This window comes from Coregonus clupeaformis, chromosome 33, assembly GCF_020615455.1.
Source record: "Coregonus clupeaformis isolate EN_2021a chromosome 33, ASM2061545v1, whole genome shotgun sequence".
Lineage (NCBI taxonomy): Eukaryota > Metazoa > Chordata > Actinopteri > Salmoniformes > Salmonidae > Coregonus > Coregonus clupeaformis.
In genome coordinates this window covers 18,009,966-18,030,152 of record NC_059224.1, presented here as the reverse complement: position 1 = coordinate 18,030,152, position 20,187 = coordinate 18,009,966, and the positions used below count along the sequence as shown (strand labels likewise).

General features: G+C 42.4%; 1 protein-coding gene and 1 long non-coding RNA gene across 2 annotated transcripts in view; one reads left to right on the top strand and one right to left on the bottom strand.

The window, feature by feature from the left end:
* LOC121548727 (kelch-like protein 29) overlaps positions 1–20,187 on the bottom strand; it is a 371,638-nt gene that overhangs the window by 175,062 nt on the left and 176,389 nt on the right. The window lies entirely within an intron of this gene.
* LOC123482456 lies at positions 16,576–18,526 on the top strand. The gene is made up of 3 exons (XR_006657729.1): positions 16,576–16,813; positions 17,949–18,045; positions 18,205–18,526. It is a non-coding gene; the product is annotated as an uncharacterized LOC123482456 (long non-coding RNA).

The following is a 20,187-nucleotide window of genomic DNA, read 5'->3' as shown; positions in this document are numbered from 1 at the left end:
TAATATAAAATATCTTTACGATTTGTGGGTTTTTGTTAACAGAACAACAGAACATCATTTCTGCAAAACAAAATATAAATGTTGATATTAGTCGGCAGGGGCCTTTACTTCAACATTATTGTGTTTTGATGTATTTGTAATACCTTAAGACTTTTTCTAGTAATGTTTTTTAAGACCCCTTTTCCATCTGTATGACCAGAAATCAAAGCCTTTGCTTATTCCAATTTTTAGGATGGAAAATGGTTGAAACATTTACAGTGAAGGAAAAAAGTATTTGATCCCCTGCTGATTTTGTACGTTTGCCCACTGACAAAGAAATGATCAGTCTATAATTTTAATGGTAGGTTTATTTGAACAGTGAGAGACAGAATAACAACAAAAAAATCCAGAAAAACGCATGTCAAAAATGTTATAAATTGATATGCATTTTAATGAGGAAAATAAGTATTTGACCCCTCTGCAAAACATGACTTAGTACTTGGTGGCAAAACCCTTGTTGGCAATCACAGAGGTCAGACGTTTCTTGTAGTTGGCCACCAGGTTTGCACACATCTCAGGAGGGATTTTGTCCCACTCCTCTTTGCAGTTCTTCTCCAAGTCATTAAGGTTTCGAGGCTGACGTTTGGCAACTCGAACCTTCAGGTCCCTCCACAGATTATCTATGGGATTAAGGTCTGGAGACTGGCTAGACCACTCCAGGACCTTAATGTGCTTCTTCTTGAGCCACTCCTTTGTTGCCTTGACTGTGTATTTTGGGTCATTGTCATGCTGGAATACCCATCCACTACCCATTTTCAATGCCCTGGCTGAGGGAAGGAGGTTCTCACCCAAGATTTGACGGTACATGGCCCCGTCCATCGTCCCTTTGATGCGGTGAAGTTGTCCTGTCCCCTTAGCAGAAGAACACCCCCAAAGCATAATGTTTCCACCTCCATGTTTGACGGTGGGGATGGTGTTCTTGGGGTCATAGGCAGCATTCCTCCTCCTCCAAACACGGCGAGTTGAGTTGATGCCAAAGAGCTCCATTTTGGTCTCATCTGACCACAACACTTTCACCCAGTTCTCCTCTGAATCATTCAGATGTTCATTGGCAAACTTCAGACGGGCCTGTATATGTGCTTTCTTGAGCAGGGGGACCTTGCGGGCGCTGCAGGATTTCAGTCCTTCACGGCGTAGTGTGTTACCAATTGTTTTCTTGGTGACTATGGTCCCAGCTGCCTTGAGATCATTGACAAGATCCTCCCGTGTAGTTCTGGGCTGATTCCTCACCGTTCTCATGATCATTGCAACTCCACGAGGTGAGATCTTGCATGGAGCCCCAGCCTGAGGGAGATTGACAAGTCTTTTGTGTTTCTTCCATTTGCTAATAATCGGACCAACTGTTGTCACCTTCTCACCAAGCTGCTTGGCGATGGTCTTGTAGCCCATTCCAGCCTTGTGTAGGTCTACAATCTTGTCCCTGACATCCTTGGAGAGCTCTTTGGTCTTGGCCATGGTGGAGAGTTTGGAATCTGATTGATTGATTGCTTCTGTGGACAGGTGTCTTTCATACAGGTAACAAACTGAGATTAGGAGCACTCCCTTTAAGAGTGTGCTGCTAATCTCAGCTCGTTACCTGTATAAAAGACACCTGGGAGCCAGAAATCTTTCTGATTGAGAGGGGGTCAAATACTTATTTCCCTCATTAAAATGCAAATCAATTTATAACATTTTTGACATGCGTTTCTCTGGATTTTTTTGTTGTTATTCTGTCTCTCACTGTTCAAATAAACCTACCATTAAAATTATAGACTGATAATTTCTTTGTCAGTGGGCAAACGTACAAAATCAGCAGGGGATCAAATACTTTTTTCCCTCACTGTATCTATACCTTAATTTCGCAAAAATATAGACTCTTCGCTTTCATTTCATACCAAATTTGATATGCTCCTATAAACTTCACATGTTGGTGCTAATGGGTCCTTTTACATGGAAATAACCTTATTCATCTGCTGTATTGCTGGAGCACAAAAATAAATAGGTTGTTTCCTCCTGGGAGACTAGCTCTCATAATGGAGATGTACAATAAGCATGCAGAGGACATTGCTGGTGAGAATAGCCCCAATCTCGTGGCTACACCCGGACATTAGGAGGAGTCATTAGGCCTGTTTAAATGAGGTCATTAAGCTGATGAAATGAGGCCGTATGCTGAGTGCAGATGCAAAGGCAGGAGTCCACGCCATTCCTCATTGTTAGCTAGGCAGTGTGTGTGTGTGTGAGTGTGTGTGTGTGTGTGTGTGTGTCAAGTGTGTCATAACTCTGGCTGAGTGTAAGAGTTTGGAGGGGCATAAGTCAACCGTGTAAAAGAGTTCACGATAACGTCCATCTCTGTCGTATAAAAACATTAATAGCGGCAATAACCTCCATAACAATTTCATTGCACTTTAATATTTGTATGCAAGACTAGACAATAAAGGCCTGAATGCCCAGTAATTGGGCTGCAGTATTTATTCCCCCTCTAGCTGAGGTTATTTAATCTAAACTGAAGTGAACCGGGACAGGGTGAGTAGAGAAAGCCCCTTATCACAAACAGCTATAGTTTTCCACCAACCAGAGTCCTTCTATAACCAAAGCTATGGCATCTTCCACTAAAGCTGCACTGCATTCTCAGTCAACAAAGATAAATCCCACTGTCACACAGCTATGTCCAACACGTATTGTACATCACAATCTTTTCCAAACAACCCAACAATAGTCAAGTGCTACTAATTAACCCCTAGACTGCTAGAGGTTAACACGTTCTTATTGTCACGTAAACACCACAAGGACATCACTCTACAGTTTGCCTGTCTCATATGGGTGGAAAACATAGATAAAGAATGTCAGAGAAGCAGTGAAAGAGTTGAGTGTGACATGGGATGGGATGAGAGGGTGAGAGAAGAGCGGTCTATAGAAATACATAAACGGCCAATGACAACACAGTGTAATCCTCCTCAAGCACAAAGAGAAAAATAAACTGTCATTATACAAGACAAGGCTTAGAAGGACAGAGTGAGAGAGAGGGAGAAAGAGAGCAATTCTGAAGTGCATTCCTAAACTAACACACACTTCACTTGTGTGTGGGGTGGCATTGTGATGGTAACAACATGCCTATGTGTCAGTGATAGAGACAGCAAACCGGGAACATTCCCAGAACATTAGCCAAGATTCCCATTAAGTTCTAGTTAGGGGTTTATCTAACATTAGGATGATAACATCCCAATGTCACGCCCTGACTCAAGGGACTTGTATTTGTTGAGTCAGGGTGTGTATTTTCTGTGTTGTGTTTGGCTATGTTGATTGTCTGTTAGATTCTAGTATGTCTAGATCTATGTTGGCCTGTGTGGTTCCCAATCAGAGGCAGCTGTCGCTCGTTGTCTCTGATTGGGGACCATACTTAGGCAGCCTTTTGGCACCTGTTAGTTGTTGGATCTTGTTCCGTGTAAGGTATGTTGTTTGTATGCTACCTTGGACTTCACGTTTTGTTTGTTGTTTTGTCGTGTGTTTAGTCGTTAATAAATATGAATGCTTATCACGCTGCGCCTTGGTCCGTCCAGTTCGTAAACGATCGTGACACCCAAAAACATTTGTTTTTCATCAAATCTATTTATCAAAAATGTTTTAGATTAAATATCCTAAGAATGTTCTCCTAACATTCACTAAAATGTTGTGCACAACATCTGTAACAACCACCACAGAACATTCCCCAAAAGTTTGTATGTTGTATAAAACACTTGCCTGAACGTTCCTATAACACATTTAATCTGTTCTTTAAAAAGGTTCCCAGAATGTTTGATTAGGTTGTGGAAACAGTCTGGTGGGAACATTGTGGGGACATCACAAAATATATGTTCCCAAAACACTAAAACTGTCCGAATGATTCTACAATGTTTATTCTACGGTGCAAAAGAAATGTGGTAATATTAGGTAAAACTACAATTTTCTAAAAGTAATTGAAATGTTCTGAGGATCTCAAAGACCAGGTAAAATGTATACTGTGTAAACATCAATGGAATATTATCTTAAACCTAAAACACTGTGTTCTTGGGGACATTCAATGTTGCAGACATTTTTTGGTACCCCTTCCCCAGATCTGTGCCTCGACACAATCCTGTCTCAGAGCTCTACGGACAATTCCTTCGACTTCATGGCTTGGTTATTGCTCTGACATGCACCGTCAACTGTGGGACCTTATATAGACAGGTGTGTGCCTTTCCAAATCATGTCCAATCAATTGAATTTACCACAAGTGGACTCCAATCAAGTTGTAGAAACATCTCAAGGATGATCAATGGAAACAGGATGCACCTGAGCTCAATATCGAGTCCCATAGCAAAGGGTTTGAATACTTATGTAAATAAGTTTTATTTAAAAAAAAAATTGTTATACATTTGCTAACATTTCTAAAAACCTGTTTTCACTTTGTCATTATGGAGTATTGTGTGTAGATTGATGAGAATAAGGCTGTAACGTAACAAAATGTGGAAAAAGTCAAGGGGTCTGAATACTTTCCGAATGCACTGTGTGTATGTGTGTGTATATATATATATATATATATATATATATATATATATGTGTGTGTGTGTGTACATCCTAGGTGTCACACCCTGGCTCTGGGACTCTATATGTTGAGCCAGGGTGTGTATATTCTATGTGTTGTATTTCTGTGTTGGCCAGAGTGGTTCCCAATCAGAGGCAACGAGTGTCAGCTGTTGCTGGTTATCTCTGATTGGGAGCCATACTTATAGAGGCTGTTTTCCCACATTAGTTGTGGGATCTTGTTCCTTTCGGTGTGTTCCTTTCGGTTTACATAGGACGTCACGGTATCGTTTATTGTTCGTGCATTCATTAAATAAAGAAGTATGTTCGTTCATCACGCTGCGCCTTGGTCCACTCACTCTGACGATCGTGACACTAGGCAGCATCCTAGGACCTGCTTTTGTATGTTATTGCTGTAAGAGCGAGTTAGCTAGTGTAAAAGACGTCACACTGCTTGCTTAGTGAGTACCACTTCCTTCCGATTCGGCCCAAACCTGTCCCGATCTCGGACCTCTGCCTCACAAACAAATGAGACAGTCCTCCTTCAAGCATCTTAGCCAATCGTGCCACCTCAAAAGCTAGCTAATGAGGCGACGCAAGCAGGACACTTAAGGCTGAGGAGTAAGTTTCATATATCCCCATGTGCTACACTAGCATTCTCTAATTGTAATAGTCGCATTAGCCCCTGCTTCTTCACAGTTATGTCCATGCTAACAGATGAATCACGAATCTACAGCCATCAACATACTGTTGTCTTGCACATCTAATGTGCTTCGTTGTATTTAAAAAAAATATGTTTTATTTATTTCACCTATATTTAACCAGGTAAGCCAGTTGAGAACAAGTTCTGGCCAAGATAAAGCAAAGCAGTGCGATAAAAACAACAACACAGAGTTACATATGGGGTAAAACAAAACATAAAGTCAAAAATACAACAGAAAATATATATATATACAGTGTGTGCAAAATTAGCAAGTTATGGAGGTAAGGCAATAAATAGGCTATAGTGCAAAATAATTACAATTAGTATTAACACTGGAATGATAGATGTGCAAGAGATGATGTGCAAATAGAGATACTGGGGTGCAAATGAGCAAAATAAATAACAATATGGGGATGAGGTAACTAACTCTCTCTCCTCTGCTCTTGTCCTTCTAGACCTGTCTGCTGCCTTTGATACTGTGAACCATCAGATCCTCCTCTCCACCCTCTCCGAGTTGGGCATCTCCGGCGCGGCTCACTCTTGGATTGCGTCGTCCCTGAACGGTCGCTCCTACCAAGTGGCGTGGCGAGAATCTGTCTCCGCACCACGTGCTCTCACCACTGATGTCCCCCAGGGCTCAGTTCTAGGCCCTCTCCTATTCTCTCTATACACCAAGTCACTTGGCTCTGTCATATCCTCACATGGCCTCTCCCATCATTGTTACGCAGACGACACACAACTAATATTCTCCTTTCCCCCTTCTGATAACCAGGTGGCGAATCGCATCTCTGCATGTCTGGCAGACATATCAGTGTGGATGACAGATCACCACCTCAAGCTGAACCTCGGCAAGACGGAGCTGCTCTTCCTCCCGGGGAAGGACTGCCCGTCCCATGATCTCGCCATCACGGTTGACAACTCCGTTGTGTCCTCCTCCCAGAGTGCGAAGAGCCTTGGCGTGACCCTGGACAACACACTGTCGTTCTCCGCTAACATCAAGGCGGTGACCCGATCCTGTAGGTTCATGCTCTACAACATTCGGAGAGTACGACCCTGCCTCACACAGGAAGCGGCACAGGTCCTAATCCAGGCACTTGTCATCTCCCGTCTGGATTACTGCAACTCGCTGTTGGCTGGGCTCCCTGCCTGTGCCATTAAACCCCTACAACTCATCCAGAATGCAGCAGCCCGTCTGGTGTTCAACCTTCCCAAGTTATCTCACGTCACCCCACTCCTCCGCACACTCCACTGGCTTCCAGTTGAAGCTCGCATCTGCTACAAGACCATGGTGCTTGCCTACGGAGCTGTGAGGGGAACGGCACCTCCGTACCTTCAGGGCATTGCGTTCATCCACCTCTGGCCTGCTGGCCCCCCTACCTCTGCGGAAGCACAGTTCCCGCTCAGCCCAGTCAAAACTGTTCGCTGCTCTGGCACCCCAATGGTGGAACAAGCTCCCTCACGACGCCAGGACAGCGGAGTCACTCCCCACCTTCCGGAGACACTTGAAACCCCACCTCTTTAAGGAATACCTGGGATAGGATAAAGTGTAATCCTTCTACCCCCCCTTACCCCACCCCAAAAAAAAAAAAAAAAAAATACATATTGTAAAGTGGTTATCCCACTGGCTATAAGGTGAATGCACCAATTTGTAAGTCGCTCTGGATAAGAGCGTCTGCTAAATGACGTAAATGTAAATGTAATGAGGTAGTTAGGTTGGCTAATTTCAGATGGGCTGTGTACAGGTGCAGTCATCGGTAAGCTGCTCTGACAACTGATGCTTAAAGTTAGTGAGGGAGATAAGAGTCTCCAGCTTCAGAGATTTTTGCAATTCGTTCCAGTCATTGGCAGCAGAGAACAGGAAGGAATGGCGGCTAAAGGAGGTGTTGGCTTTGACCAGTGAGATATACCTGCTGGAGCGCATACTACGGGTGGGTGTTGCTATGGTGACCAATGAGCTAAGATAAGGCAGGGATTTGCCTAGCAGTGATTTATAGATGGCCTGGAGCCAGTGGGTTTGGCGACGAATATGTAGTGAGGACCAGCCAACAAGAGCGTACAGGTCACAGTGGTAGGGATTATATGGGGCTTTGGTGACAAAACGGATGGCACTGTGATAGACTACATCCAATTTGCTGAGTAGAGTGTTGGAGGCTATTTTGTAAATGACATCGCCGAAGTCAAGGATCGGTAGGATAGTCAGTTTTACGAGGGCATGTTTGGCAGCATGAGTGAAGGAGGCTTTGTTGCGAAATAGGAAGCCGATTCTAGATTTAACTTTGGATTGGAGTTTCTTTATGTGAGTCTGGAAGGAGAGTTTACAGTCTAACCAGACACCTAGGTATTTGTAGTTGTCCACATACTCTAGGTCAGACCCGTCGAGAGTAGTGGGGCAAGTTGCAGCAGAGGGTGCAGAGCTGGTGGCCGGGGTAGTGATATCCAGGTTGAAAGCATGGCCAGCCGTAGCAAAATGCTTGTTGAAATTCTCGATTATTGTAGATTTATCGGTGGTGATAGTGTTTCCTAGCCTCAGTGCAGTGGGCAGCTGAGAGGAGGTGCTCTTATTCTCCATGGACTTTACAGTGTCCCAAAACCTTTTGGAGTTAGTGCTACAGGATGCAAATTTCTGTTTGAAAAAGTTAGCCTTTGCTTTCCTAAATGCTTGTGTATATTGGTTCCTGACTTCCCTGAAAAGTTGCATATCGCGGGGGCTATTTGATGCTAATGCAGTACGCCACAGGATGTTTTTGTGCTGGTCAAGGGCAGTCAAGTCTGAGGAGAACCAGGGGCTATATCTGTTCTTAGTTCTGTATTTTTTGAATGGGGCATGTTTATTTAAGATTGAGAGGAAATTACTTTTAAAGAACAACCTGGCATCCTCTACTGACGGAATGAGATCTATATCCATCCAGGATACCTGGGCCAGGTCAATTAGGAAGGCCTGCTCGCTAAAGTGTTTTAGGGAGTGTTTGACAGTGATGAGGGGTGGTCGTTTGACCGCGGACCCGTTACGGACGCAGGCAATAAGGCAGTGATCGCTGAGATCCTGGTTGAAGACAGCAGAGGGGTATTTAGAGGGTAAGTTAGTCAGGATGATATCTATGAGGGTACCCATGTTTACGGATTTAGGGTTGTACCTGGTAGGTTTGTTGATAATTTGTGTGAGATTGAGGGCATCTAGTTTGGATTGTAGGATGGCCGGGGTGTTAAGCATATCCCAATTTAGGTCACCAAGCAGTACGAACTCTGAGGATAGATGGGGGGCAATCAATTCACATATGGTATCCAGTGCACAGCTGGGGGCTGAGGGGGGGCTGTAGCAAACGGCAACAGTGAGAGACTTATTTCTGGAAAGGTGGATTTTTAGAAGTAGAAGCTCAAACTGTTTGGGCACAGACCTGGATAGTATGATAGAGCTCTGCAGGCTCTCTCTACAGTAGATTGCAACTCCACCCCCTTTGGCAGTTCTATCTAGATGGAAAATGTTGTAGTTGGGGATGGAAATTTCAGAATTTTTGGTGGCCTTCCTAAGCCAGGATTCAGACACTGCTAGAACATCAGGGTTGGCGGAGTGTGCTAATGCAGTTAATAACTCAAACTTAGGAAGTAGACTTCTGATGTTAACGTGCAGAAAACCAAGGCTTTTACCTCTACATCACCAGAGGAACAGAGGAGGACTAGAATAAGGATACGGCTAAAGGCTTTAAAAACTGGTCTTCTAGTGCGTTGGGTACAGAGAATAAAGGGGGCAGATTTCCGGGCGTTGTAGAAAAGATTCAGGGCATTATGTACAGACAAGGATATGGAAGGATATGAGTACAGTGGAGGTAAACCTAAGCGTTGGGTAACAATGAAAGAGATAGCATCACTGGAGGCACCGATTAAGCCGGTCTCGGCGTGTATGTGGGGTGGAACAAAGGAACTATTTGAGGCAGTTTGAGAGGGACTTGGGGTTCTACAGTGAAAGTGTATAATAAGAACTAACTGGAACAGCAATAGGCAGGGCATATTGACATGGGAGAGAGGCATAAAGCAATCACAGGTGTTATTAGACAGCTAAGACAACAACTGGTAATGGCGATAAAGTTTGGGCTGAGGCTAAACAGAATAAACAGGACAGGGTACCGTGTAAATGAACAGTCCAGCAGGCATCCGCTGTGCAGCTGAGTGATCATAAGGTCCAGTGAACAGCAATATGTGAGTCCGAGAGCAGTTCAAATTGGTGCTTCAGCACAGCGAGCAGGAAGCACGGTTGTAGTTTGCGTGTGCTAGCGGGCCGGGGCTAGCAGATGGATCTTCGTGGTCATCGCAACGGGAAGCCTGTTGAAACCACAGACGATTACGTCGGCAGACCAGTCGTGATGGATCGGCAGGGCTCCGTGTCGACTCTAGGAGGTCCCGTCCGGTTGACAGAGAGGTAGATAGCCGGGAGATGTGCTTGACTCAAAGGCTAGCTCAAGGTTGATTAGCCAACAACAACGTTCATATGGTTGCAGCTAGCTAGTTGCGATTATCCAGTGTTAAAAGGTCCAGTGATTCAGTGATTCCGGCAGAAAATCTGATAGGTTCTGGGTCGATAACTCGCTGTGCAGACAGTGCAGACTGGCCGATAATAGTCCAGACTAGAGCTGGCTGGTAGGTAGTGCAGGCCACGGACAATGGAGAAAAAGCCGCTAACGGTGGCTAATAGCAAGTAGCTAGTTAGCTGGTTAGCTAGCTACTCCCGTCCGGTAGACAGAGAGGTAGATAGCTGGGGCTAGCTCAAGGCTCAAGGCTAACTGGTGCTACGGGGGCAGTGGTGATTAGCCTACAGAGACATCCATTCGGTTGTGGCTAGCTAGATCTGGTGTTAAGGTCCAGTGATTCAGTTATTCCGGCAGAAAATCCGATGTTCTGGGTGAAAACCGCTAGTTAGCTAGTTAGCTGGCTGGCTAGTTTCAACTGGAGATTCTAGATAAAGGTGAGTAAATAATAGAATCCGTTCCACATTGAGTGAGGCGGGTTGCAGGAAAGTATATTTAGTAGAAGGATGAAAAGTGTGATAGGGAAATATATACGTAAAATACCAAAACAACTAACAAAAAAACAGGCTATTTACATGGACACACAAGAGAAAACGACCGCACTGCTACGCTATCTTGGAATATTGATCATCAGTATCTATCATCAGGTACTTACATTTATTGTATTTTGTACTATTCTTGTCATTGTTATGATGTTTGATTACAAAATGGCCAGTTTGATATTGACATGCAAGCCACGAATCACGTATCTACAGCCATCAACATACTGTTGTTCTGCACATCTAATGTGCTTCCTTGTATCTATCGTCAGAATAAACACCAATCAACTGGGATTCAATGCGGTGGATACGATGTTGAAATTATGAATTGTTAATATTCATAGTATCATCTCAACCTTAGTAGATAAATAATTAGGGTGTTCGTTCATGAGTTCTAAACAGTGTAGATTTTGTTCAAGATTTTTTTGGTCCAGTTTTACTCAATTTCTCCAGTAGGCAAGCAGTGGAGCAGCAGTCCTGCTGAATGGCTGGCAAGCGTATGGTAAATAGGCTCTTAAATTAGGTCCCTGGTCCTCTAGCTTAATTATCTGTGATGATTGGAACAGTGGGTGTGTGTGATCCATTCTCCCCCTGGCACGTTTATCATGTCTCATTGAACAGGGAAATATGCAGGTTACACATCTTTAGATTTCTGGTCACATTTTTTACCTTGAGTTAATACAATTTGAATAAAAACTCCTAAATGTATTTTTTTTCTCCTTCTGTATCCATGTAATACATATTAATGTTTTTTTCTTTGAAATAAGAATACATCAAAAGTTGGTTTCCTTAAAGCAAGGAGGAAGAAAAACATTAGCAGGTAATGATACCTCAACACAGATGTATGAAGGGTGCCTGAGTTTTGAAGAGATAGAAACAGAGAGAAAATGGTTAGTATGATTTACAATGGTTGGTAAAAGTGTGGTTGTCATAGTGAAAATGTCTTAAAATTAATATGATATGTCTTAAAGTGGATATGAAATGTTTTATAATCCTTTATAATCCTTAATCCTATAAATGTAAATGTGTTACAGTAGATGATCACCGTAGGATCTAGAATAGGATATATTTAAAGAAGCATTTTTCACTGATGAGTGATTTGAATTTCTTTTGGCATGCATTTGTCCAACAAAAAGATATTGCAACAGATATTTTAGGCTGCTTTCTCAGATTGTGGGGAAAAACAAGTTTCGAATGAACAAAGAACTACTTATTTTAACTTAACTCTCTGGTCTTTCTTGACAGTGGGTAGGGTTCACATACATTAGCTTCAATCAATGGCTGGCTGTCATGAAATGTATCAGAGATAGCACCTTCAAGTCTATCTCTATCTAATTCAGACAGTCACAGATGACAATCGAAACACCTTTTAAAACACCTCCCTCCTCAACCTTGTCAATCCAATCATGTCGCTGAAGACAACCCACACACCCACACTATGTCTTTCTCTCCGTCTCCGACTCATCAGACTAAAGGACACATTTCCACCGGTCAAATGTCCATTGCTCATGTTTCTTGGCCCAAGCAAGTCTCTTCTTATTATTGGTGTCCTTTAGTAGTGGTTTCTTTGCAGCAATTCGACCCTGAAGGCCTGATTCACGCAGTCTCCTCTGAAGAGTTGAGATGTGTCTGTTACCTGAACTCTGTGAAGCATTTATTTGGGCTGCAATTTCTGAGGCTGGTAACTCTAATAAACTTTCCCTCTGCAGCAGAGGTAACTCTGGGTCTTCCTTTCCTGTGGCGGTCCTCATGAGAGCCAGTTTCATCATAGCGCTTGATGGTTTTTGCGACTGCACTTGAAGAAACTTTAAAACTTCTTGACATTTTCCGTATTGACTGACCTTCATGTCTTAAAGTAATGATGGACTGTCGTTTCTCTTTGCTTATTTGAGCTGTTCTTGCCATAATATGGACTTGGTATTTTACCAAATAGGGCTATCTTATGTATACCACCCCTACCTTGTCACAACACAACTGATTGGCTCAAACGCATTAAGAAGGAAAGAAATTCCACAAATTAACTTTTAACAAGGCACACCTGTTAATTGAAATGCATTACAGGTGACTACCTCATGAAGCTGGTTGAGAGAATGCCTAGAGTGTGCAAAGTTGTCATCAAGGCAAAGGGTGGCTACTTTGAAGATTCTCAAATATAAAATATATTTTGATTTGTTTAACACTTTTTTGGTTACTACATGATTCCATATGTGTTATTTCATAGTTTTGATGTCTCTTCACTATTATTCTACAATGTAGAAAATAGTAAAAATAAAGAAAAACCTTTGAATGAGTATGTGTGTCCAAACTATAGAATGGTACTGTAGTTCAAAGATCAAATGATCTCAATGTTATTTAAAAAAAAGGATTTTATGTTATGTAGCCTATCCTTGGCCATCCTTTAATTAAGAATTAATTTGGCCTCCATCTAGACGTTGCGAATACTTTTTACCAACCAATTCAATGAACACTGCGCGTCTCTGTCAATAGTAAAGCGCTAGGTCTTTGTGTTCCCACTGACAATGATTTTTCTCTGACAGAATAGTTATGGGTTTGAAATCATATGTTTAATTACATTTATTTTTATGTATCCTAAGTAAAGCATCACAGGGCCTTGAATGTGTCTAATTGGAAAAGCTGTCTCTGAAAAGGCTTCATCCTCAGTCTTTTGTCAAGTGTGAATCTTACTGGTGAAGAGTCATGTTTCCTTCACCGCACAGCGCTGTGTGGCTTTTCTCACTCAATCAAAGACGTATTCTTGGAAAATAAAAGAAAGCATTTAAAATGTTGCATTCTTTTCTTTTCATTTGACATCCTCCCCGGCAATATCTCACCAAAACCCTATTCAGTGTCGACTCGGCTGATGCCTTTATCACGAGCGGCTAACAGACCTGCCAGCAGCGCCCACTGTCCTTCGTTTGAACAGGACATTTACATTTCAATGAATACAGTTTCAACACCTATTTTACCCTGAACAAATGCCAAGCAAAGACATTTTCCCACCGCAATATTTTCTTATGATGATTGAAATGCCACAGAGTAACCAGGCAGCCGGTGTGTGAGGTCTGGAGCTTGGAGAAGCCAGGTACACTAGAGAGTGTTAGGCAATAGATCTGTGACTGTTAACATTTAAACACTACCGTCGCACTGCAAAGAGAATATATATATATATATATATTTGTTTTAATCGGCAATAAATGGTGCACCTAAAAATAACACATTCTGGCGTGTGAAAACGGATTGAATTATGACTCATAAACTTGGCTGATATTTATGGCTCATGGCAACACTGTACTACCAGTAATGGACCAAATGTCGTCATCTTGGGGGGAGGTGGAAGCTGTGATCATCATATGCTAAATTCTACACTCGCATCAAATCACAACTGGAGCAACTCATGGCATGCTATCCTCTCTCTCCCTCCCTCCCTCTCCCTCTCTGAATAGCAAGCCTCAGGTAGCTGCTGGCATGTCAAGCGGAGGGAGAGCAGAGCAGAGCAGAAGCAGACCTCTGGGCTTACTGAATCAGATACAGCACTTTTATCCTGTAGGGATCTACACAGCAATACCACAGCACTGACAACGTCACACGTGAGTCTTGTACACTCCACAAATGAGTATTGTGCTTCTAAGTCTGCATTGCTTGCTATTTGGGATTTTAGGCTGGGTATCTGTATAGCACTTTGTGACAACTGCTGATGTAAAAAGGGATTCATAAAATACATTTGATTGATTGACTTAAACTAATGGTTTGTTTGTATTGGCAGTTGTTGTTTAGAAAACAATGATGCATTGCATAGTGTAGGCTACACACATAATAATAATTACTGTCAATGTATGGTTAAATGTACGACAGATAATGAATAGTTGAAAATGAGCCTACTTTGAATTAATCAACATTTTGAGGAGTAATTGCAAATTACTGCATATTAATACTACTTACTATTCAAGATATAATAACACTAAGATCCATTCTAAATATATCAAACAAACATGAAAATGCAGAGTCAGATTTCCTTGAAACATGCAACAGTAACATTAATTTATGGAGTGTGTACAGTGCTTTAGGCAGTGGGGTGCTTGGCTGGACTATGGGACGGGCCATGGTGGTACTGTAGTAATTTCTTAGTGGGAGTTAAGGTCAGGATGATTGAGTCACCCCCAATATCCCCATTAGAATTAGCATTTTAATATATGACTATTATTTATTTCTGTGCGTTTTTGTTGTTGTTGAAATAACAGGTGGGCCGAGAGATTCCCCTGAGCACAACAAGGTACGGGCAGTAAAGTGGAGCAGACCCACAGTGGACAGAGGTACGGGCAGTAAAGTGGAGCAGACCCACAGTGGACAGAGGGACAGAGAGAGAGGGAGGAGAGTGAGCGAACAAAATAATAACTATTGTCTGAACTTAAAGGAAGTGTCCAACACTCTGTGCGATGAAAACCTTTATTTACTATCACCATGAATAGGTATGAACTCTACCTCTACATAACCTTTTGCAAAAGTTGTTTATTCTACACTGAAACAATACATTCACCATAGTCCCATTCCGAGGGCAGTGACAGACAGTGTAACCACATAGGGGGGAGGTACAGTAAACACAAAACAAACAGCCCAATTATTTATATCCCGCTGTAAATCCTATAACACGAAAATGTCTAATCACCTGACACAGCATGGCATAAATGGCCGTTCTATTCTATCAATCATTGGGATTATAAACCAGTCCCCTATTATTAGAGCCGGGACAATACCAGTATCGCAATGTTTTTTCCATGGCAAAAATTAAAACACAAAGCAGAGAGAACTCTTTGGTCCTTTAAAAACCTACTATGTAAAATATTATGTGCTATAGCTTGGAAAATAAATACGTGACTCTGGATGACAACATAATGTTTCTTTCCAACATTAGGGCTTGTTTTCCTAAAGAAGTTACATTCACTTTGTGTTTTGTTTCCTTGCCATGATACTAACGAGTATTGCGATACTGGTATCGTCCCGGCCCTACCTATTACCATGTATCTATGGTTACCACCACACCACACACAGCTAACCATACAGCCGTTCCATTAACACGGTTTTAATTATGTCATTGTAATAACAGGAGCATCACATCCATCATTCCATTCCAGAGCCCGAACACTAGTTAACCACAGAACACCTGCTGTTCAACTTCTCTGTTCTGTTCCATGTGTTCTGTATTCAATGTTCCGCATATTCCATGTTCTGTTTTCTGTTCCGCATGGGAAAGCGCTAGTCAAAGCTGATCAAACACAGGTCCCGGTCCATCCCAGATTGCAGCTCAGGGGGGAGAAAATAGCACACAGTCAATTGGATATTGATTCTGTCTCCCAGAAATGTCACAAAAACACTTCTGAAGCTTTAGGTAGCGTCTGTTTTGTGCACTCGTTAGGAAACACAGCCAAGTCAACTGAATATGTTTCAAAGGAACGCGAGGCCTTGGCAGATATTTACAATCAAAGAGATTGCAGGCCATTTCACTCACCCTCTCTTTCTCCCAGGAAAATGAAAAGTTCAGTTGTTGTTAGGGGTGGGCGGTATACCGGTATGAACGTGAATACCGCTATGACGTTGTGACATGATATGGATTTTGCAATATCGTGCATATCATGATAAATTAATAAATGTATGAAATAAGGCGTTTTTGTTTCGATCAAAATTTCAGTCGAGTGATCCAGCCTAGTGGGCTAGTTCAAATTGTTTATTTTACTAAAAACATAGCCTTTTTAGCAAATAAAAAAACTAGAAGCATGGACGTTACGCGCAATCTGCCTGCCAATCAAAGTCAACAAACAAGCATACGCAACTGCAGAGTAAGCAAACATTTAGTGAAGTAAACTCCTTTCGTTAGCAAAAGTGTCCGAAACTCAAGCGCAAAAGTGTAAGCAAGCATTGAGGATGACTGAAGACACTATTGATAACGCTATTGAGGTTGATTTGCAGGACGACAAAGAATTGGGTTGAAAAAAGGGGGCCTCTGTCGTTTGGAACTGGTTTTAAGATATCCGACCTCGACCAATAAACAGTACTGTGTTAGCAGAGGTGTAGTCCAGGGTATACGCTGGTATACGGCGTATACCTACTTATTTTTCAGTCAGCATTGCGTATACCCACTTCTAAATCCCCCTGATGCGCATCATTCAGTAATATCTGTGAGTCAGATTGCCTATTTTCTTCCCCGGGGATAGTGAAGCCATGACCCACCCTCCTCTGCCTCTAATTGGCTGGTACTGCTGCTTTCACTGATTAGATTGGTTAACTTTAGGCATGAGGACTGATGAGCCAATCAGAGGCAGAGTAGGGCGGGTCATGCCGAGGAAAATATCGCTAATACCTCAGGTGCCAGTGAAAAAAAAAAAAAAAACTCAGGTGCCGGTGCCACTTGACTACGATAACGGCAGCAGACCAAACAACGGATGAAGAAAGGACACAAGCGGCGGTGTGCCACCCCAGTTGATGGAAGACATCATTCTGAGGTAAGTTTTAAGGTGGTTTCCAAATGAATCATTATTTTAAACTACTGGCAAATTGCCAGTGACTGCACATTTAGAGGAGAAGAGATGTTGCCGCCAATAGTTAGTGCGAGTAGTCGGCTAACGTTGTGAAGCTAGCTACGTAGATTGGGATAATGTGGGGAAACCGGGCGATTGTTGGTTTTCAGTAAGTGTTTAATCAACCCAGTTCATAAGAATTTCATACCAGACTGATGAAACTGATTATCTCAATGTTTATGAAGCTTGTTTATTATTGTAAAGGTCTAAATTATAACGTTAGCCAAGTTACTAAGCCCTAAATTATAACATTAGCCAAGTTACTTAGCCCTAACTAACCTATATGATCTAGTTTAATTGCATAGTAGCTAAGCTGGTAGTTGATTTTTAAGTAAGTTAAAACACAAGAATGGGGACAAATAGTTTAAGATTCAGCCTAAAACAATATTGAGGTCTAATCAGGCTGTCTTATTTTGTATAGGGACAGGTAACCATGAAAAGGAAGGGAGATATTGCAGACTTTTTTTGTAAAGAGGCACAAATCAGGCCCAGATCAGGCCCAGGCAGACCCCACCCCTAAAACCAGCAGCCCTGGCAGCTCTCAACCGGGAGCTAGCCAGGCAAGTCAGTGTGAGCATAGAGAAGGATCCAGTCTACCACCACCAGGTCAGAACACACAGGCAGTAAATTGCATCTCCAGTTTATTGAAAAGGCGAAGCCTCACACTGTAACAAAAGGTGATTTTGACAGATTAAGCCTCATTTTGAATTTCTGTGTGATGTTATTTATTTTATTGCCCTTCTATTTATTTTGTCTGTATCCATGTTTGTTTTTACAATGCTACTGTTATATAACATTTTGTGTTAAATTTGTTGTTTTTTTGTTAAATAAACTCTCCCAAGTATTTCACTCACTAATCTCCTGTATGCTTCAGCTTCACTTGCTGAAAATATTTCCACTTGGTTATGCAGATTGTTAATGTAAAGAGGGGGGACCCATGTCTTGCTGATGACTATTGTGATCACAGTAGTGTGTGTGTGTGTGTGTGTGTGTGTGTGTAAGTGTGTGAGAGAGAGAGAGAGACAGGGAGATGCATAATTAGTTTTGTTGTTGTCTGTAGACATCAATAATGACTGGCCAGACCTGTGGAGTGCTAAACAAACAGAAGACTTCAAATCCAAGAACCCCTGGTTGGGATCCAAAAACAAAAAAATTGGGTAAGTTTAGGTAGATTGCTAGTTTGGGTAACTTCTGAAACAGTGGGCACAGATAACTTTTGTGTGTGTGTGTGTGTGTGTGTGTGTGTGTGTAAAGGACCATGCACACGTACAGCTGTGGATACAGGAGTAGTTACATTGTTTGTTTATGCTTCGCAGGATGTCTGGTCTGTAGCAGTGTGAACTCCATTGGGATCGACAAGGAGCAAGGACAAGGTGTATCGCTCTCAAGAGAATGGATGAACTTTGAAATTCAAGTGTCTGGCCAGGCAAGTAGAACAACAAGTTTGTCAATCTTGAGAAATAAGGTGAGGAAACATGCGTTGTCCAAGGCCCACACTCAGGCTGTGAAGGTGGCAGAGCAACAGAAAGAAGCTGCCATTGAGAATGCAGTGGAGACTATGACTGAGTCCTACATGAAGGAAACTGAAGCTGTGTTTCGAACAGCCTACCATCTGGCCAAAAAGAACCGACCCTTTTCTGACCACGAGAGCCTCATTGAGCTGCAGGAACTGAATGGTGGTAAAAATGGGCTCAATACTTCATTCACGTTACAGTGCAACACAAATAATACAATAAACATGTTGCTAGTGAGATGCAGAGCAAAATCATCAGTAGCATTATAGCATCATCCAGTAAGTTAGCTGTCCTAATTGACGAGGCATCTTCTTTAAGTCACAAAGCTGTCATGACAGTTTCTATTAAAGCATCAATTCAAGAAGAAAGCCCTGAGTTCATATTCCTGGAACTTGTTGAACTGGAAAATCAGAGAGCAGATGGCATATTACAGGCGTTACTCACCTGTTTAACTAATGCTGGCTTTACAGAAGAGTGGCTTCATGAAAACTGGGTAACATTTGTATCTGATGGAGCCAGTGTCATGCTAGGGAAAGAAGTCAGGAGTAGCAACCAGACTGACTTTGAGATTCCCAAAGCTTTTTGTATGGCACTGCATGAACCATAGACTTGAACTTGCTGTGTCAGATGCAGTTGATGAGGTAAACTCTGTCAATCACTTTAAAACTTTTATCCAGAAGCTATACTCTCTGTATAGTGTGTCAAACAAAATGAACGTGAACTTGTTAATGCAGCAGCTGAAGTAGGCTCACAACTTCTTCGCATTGGCAGAAATTCTTGGATGTACGCTGGGTGGCCAGTAGCTTTCGGACTGTTCGTGCTGTTTGGACATCCCTCGGAGCTCTTGTGCAGCACTTTAAAAATGCTTGCAGTGATGAGATGAGGTCCACCAAAGAGAGGCAGATGTACAGAGGTTTGTTAGACCGTGTTCAAAGTCCAGAATTCATTTGTGACCTTGGCCTCATGTACGACACTCTCCATGAACTAAGTCTCCTGTCACAGGAGCTTCAGTCTCGTTCTATAACGCTCCTCAGAGCAGAGCATCTGCTGAAACGCTCAATCAGAGTGATCCAGTCATTCAAAGAGAGTCCAGGTGAGAAATATAGTGAGGCTTTAGAAGCAAAACAGACTGGGGAGTATCGGTCTATAGCCCTGAAAACAAATGCAAAGCTGAAGTCTATCAATCCAGGCCAGTTCTTACAAAGCCTTGTGAACAATCTGGAGAAACGCTTGTCTTTTGAAGATGAGACCATCATGGACCTCAGCATCCTTGATCAGAGTAAGTGGCCATCAAAGCCCAGCATCCGCCATGGTGAAGAACAAGTTAAGCGACTGCGCAAGCGATTTAACTTGTGCACAGACCAAGCACTGAATGGGATGCGGGACCTACTGGAAGAGCCCAGTAGTGAGCCCAAGGACCTAAAACCACTTATGAACTGTATGAAAACATTCCCTGTCGGTACAGCAGAGTGTGAGAGGAATTTTAGCCTTATGAACAATATAAGCTCAGACAAGAGGGCTGTCCTTCTGATCTCAAACATATCAAACTTGATGATGATTAATATCAACGGCCCACCAACTTCCAAGTTTGATCCTAGAAAATATACAAGGACCTGGTTGAAGAGCCATCGTGCTGCCTCTTCGGCGTTCTAGACAGTGCAGTGTGAAAGCTCCTGCAGAAAGCAAATTTGTCTGGAATATACTGTAGTATGAGCAAGGTCAGAAACCCAGTGCTGGGTTGAGAGAGTATATCACTGTTGATGTGTTGTTAATGCATATATTTTT